The sequence below is a fragment of the Pseudophryne corroboree genome, unplaced genomic scaffold, assembly GCF_028390025.1.
Source record: "Pseudophryne corroboree isolate aPseCor3 unplaced genomic scaffold, aPseCor3.hap2 scaffold_971, whole genome shotgun sequence".
Lineage (NCBI taxonomy): Eukaryota > Metazoa > Chordata > Amphibia > Anura > Myobatrachidae > Pseudophryne > Pseudophryne corroboree.
Window position 1 is genome coordinate 59,599 of NW_026970551.1, and position 4,227 is coordinate 63,825.

Here is a 4,227-nt window from a genome sequence, read left to right on the forward strand (position 1 = left end):
TTGTAGCTCTGACAAAGAAAGGAGCGGATCCTACCAACTGGTCGCGTGAAGCTGAGTTGTCCTTCCGGGCCTAGAAACAAGCCTTTGTCTCGGCTCCAGTCCTCAGACATCCTAATCCGGAATTGCCCTTTGTGGTGGAGGTTGATGCCTCGGAGGTTGGAGTGGGGGCTATCCTTTCTCAAAAGGATCCGGAGTCTCTGGAGTTATATCCTTGTGCCTTTATGTCCAGGAAATTCTCCTCCGCTGAATCCAACTATGACGTTGGTAATCGGGAGTTACTGGCGGTAAAATGGGCTTTCGAGGAGTGGAGGCATTGGCTGGAGGGAGCAAAACATACTATTTCGGTATTGACTGACCATAAGAACCTGCAATAGATTGAATCGGCTAAGCGGCTTAATGCCCGGCAGGCACGTTGGGCATTATTTTTTACGCGTTTCAAATTTATAATCACTTTCAGGCCTGGTTCCAAGAATACTAAGGCTGATGCCCTGTCACATAGCTTTCTTCCGGTTCACAATAACAATCCTGTTACCCCCATACTTCCATCTTCGGTCATCTGGGCGGGCCTCACACAAGATTTATTTACCCAGTTAAAACAGCTTCAACACCAAGCTCCTAGAATTACTCCTGCTGGTCGTCTTTACGTCCCTGAGTTTTTGAGAGTTACTGTTTTAACGGAATTCCATGATAACAAAGTTTCAGGGCATCCAGGAGTCTCTAAGACATTGGAGTTAGTCTCTCGCTCAGTATGGTGGCCTGGTCTTTCTAAAGACGTCAAGGAATTTGTTTATTCATGTCAGGTTTGTGCACAGCATAAGGTTCCCCGTTCCTTGCCCATCGGGCAACTTATGCCCTTAAATGTTCCTCTCAGGCCGTGGTCTCATATTTCCATGGATTTTGTGGTTGACCTTCCCCTTTCAGCCGGATTCCGAGTCATATGGGTGGTAGTGGACCGTTTTAGTAAAATGGCTCATTTTATTGCTCTTCCCCGATTGCCTTCTGCCCAAGGGTTGGCAGTTTTGTTTCTCCGCCATGTATTCAGGCTTCATGGGTTACCTACTGATATTGTTTCTGATCGGGGTCCACAATTCATCGCACAATTCTGGAAATGTTTTTGTGCCTCATTGAAGATGAAATTGTCGTTAACATCCGGTTACCACCCACAATCCAACGGGCAAACCGAACGAGTTAACCAATCATTGAAACAATATTTGCGCTTGTATTCAGCCAAACTCCAGAATGATTGGTCCGAGTTTCTTCCGTTGGCTGAATTTGCTTACAATAATTCTTGTCATTCCTCCACTAAAGAGTCTCCATTCTTTTCAGTTTTTGGTTTTCACCCCAGAGCTAATTCTTTTTTTCATCATTCCTCAGTCTCCTCGCTTACCTTAACCTCCCATCTCAGAGCCATTTGGAAAAAGGTGCACCTTGCTCTCAGAAAAGCGGCCTTTCGAGAGAAGAAATTTTCTGACAGGCTCCGACGTCCTTGCACTTTTAAGGTGGGAGATAGGGTGTGGTTGTCGACTCGCAACATCAGGCTTCGACAATCCTCAGCTAGACTGGGACCCAAATTTATTGGGCCATTTCTTATTATTAAAAGAGTCAACCCAGTTGCCTTTCGGTTACGTTTACCAAAGGTGGGCAGGGAGGGAGGTCAGTGTGATGTGGATGGGGGTGTGGGGAGGTGACAGGGAAGGGAGAGAGGGAGCAGGGCTGAGTTGTGGGGTAGCAGGACCATGGGGCAGAGGTGAATGAAAGTGGGGTAACAGGAAAGGTGGGGGAAGGAAACAGAGGGATGGAGGGGAGACAGAGGAGGGGAGAGAGGAGGAGGTGGAGGAGACTAGTGGGGAAGGATAAAGATACATTATTAGGTAGACACTGAGTGATGTGGGGAGTATAAGAAAACCTTGACATAGTGTTAAGTAGGTAAATAGGTTGAAGTAGTAGAAGTAGGAGAGGAGACTGTAAGGCAATCCGAGCAGAAGAATTGCAGAAATGCAGGTGAGAAAAGCAGTGTAGGCTCAAGGGGTGTAGATTTAGTATGAAATGAGTCAAAAGCGTAGATAAAGTGGGTGCAGAAATGTATTTGGAGTGTAAGAAATGAAAGGATTGTGAGAGGTTTAAGAAGCAATGGTAATTATGTTAGATGTTTTAAGTGTTTGCAGGCAAAATTGCATTGGTGCAGCTGTGCTTAAAAAACAAAATTACAATAATACAGATACAGGCATTTGTAGGTGAAATGGATGGTTTATGAAATGTCCAAGTAAGGTAGTTCTGTGCTATGTAATCAGATGCAACAATCAGGAGGTGAGTGATCTGAGGAGTAAGTGACTCACATTTGTTATTAGTTCTTCAGTTTTCTTTGTTTTGTTAGATTGGTGTGCTTCTGTTTTCCTTCTTTTTCACTTCGATTGAACGCTGATTGAACACTGCTGTTATGTGTCAATTTTATCACGCTTTGATAAAAATGCACGCTTAGATCAATAAATGCACAGCCAAATGGCTTTGCACAGCCTACACCATTGGACTTAAGTAGAAGACTATTACAAGTGAAACCAATAATTGAAATCTGTAACCACACCCCACCCCCTCAAATGCCAGGCAATAAATTACCTTAAAAACAACAACCAGGCATTCCACAAAGATTAAACTGGGTCTATATCATTCAAAACTTTAAAAAAGTACTTCAAAATCACATACTATGCAATAATGTTTCAATTTGCATTACCCAGCAGAATTAGCTTTGCATATATAGATATAGTGCAGCAGAATATATTGGTGGTTGTAGTCAATTGTAATTACCTGGAGGTGACAAGAAGAGAAGAAACGTCAATTCACAATCGATATCAGCTGAAGATAAATTAATGCTGATTGAACACTGCTGTTATGTGTCAATTTTATCACGCTTTGATAAAAATGCACGCTTGGATCAATAAATGCACAGCCAAACGGCTTTGCACAGCCTACACCATTGGACTTAAGTAGAAGACTATTACAAGTAAAACCAATAATTGAAATCTGTAACCAAACCCCCCCCCACCTCAAATGCCAGGCAATAAATTACCTTAAAAACAACAACCAGGCATTCCACAAAGATTAAACTGGGTCTTTATCATTCAAAACTTTAAAAAAGTACTTAAAAATCACATACTATGCAATAATGTTTCAATTTGCATTACCCAGCAGAATTAGCTTTGCATATATAGATATAGTGCAGCAGAATATATTGGTGGTTGTAGTCAATTGTAATTACTCAGCAGAATTAGCTTTGCATATATAGATAGAGTGCAGCAGAATATATTGGTGGTTGTAGTCAATTGTAATTACCCAGCAGAATTAGCTTTGCAAATATAGATATAGTGCAGCAGAATATATTGGTGGTTGTAGTCAATTGTAATTACCCAGCAGAATTAGATCTTCATATATATAGTGCAGCAGAATATATTGGTGGTTGAAGTAAATTGTAATTACCCAGCAGCAGCTCTACTGCACTCAACATCACCAGTGCTCACAATATATATAATGCTATATACTATGCCATAGTGGTGCTTACTATATAACACCTCCTACTGCGTTCCCCCTGGCAATGAGCATGACACCCAGAGAGTGAAACCCCTGGCAATGAGCATGACACCCAGCACGTGAAACTCTTGGCGTTGAGCAGTTTTTGTAAAAGTAATTAGAAGCTTTACTGTAGGGCATAGTGTATCACAGATATTGTGGTGTGTGACATAATATGTTCCAAAGGGCATTAATGTGTGGGGCTTAACATGGTGGAAATTACTGTACTTTTTTCCCTGTGGTGGCCGAGGTCTGTTGGTGCAGGGTCAAGAACTAGGGTGTAAGGTAGTCTTTGCCTGCAAGGCTACGCTCATTTTATGGAGACCATACCCATACATTTAAGTGTGGCATATACCTGCGCTTGCTCGCGGGGTGAGAACATCTCCCTAATTGAATTCAGCGATATGAATAGAGGTTGTGCAGCAGCCACAGAAAGGGTTAATCTCTGCAGCTTGTCACTAAATTACATTGTTGCAATTTTAGCTGGGAGCTGCAATAATTACTCTAATACATAACACAGCCAACACTTCTATATTCACACAATATACTGCATGGTGAATATAGAAGTGGTGCTTGCTAAACAGCACCTCCTACTGCATTCCACATCACCGCTGGTCACACTCATATCAGGCCCATAATGCTGTATACTATGCCATAGTGGTGCTT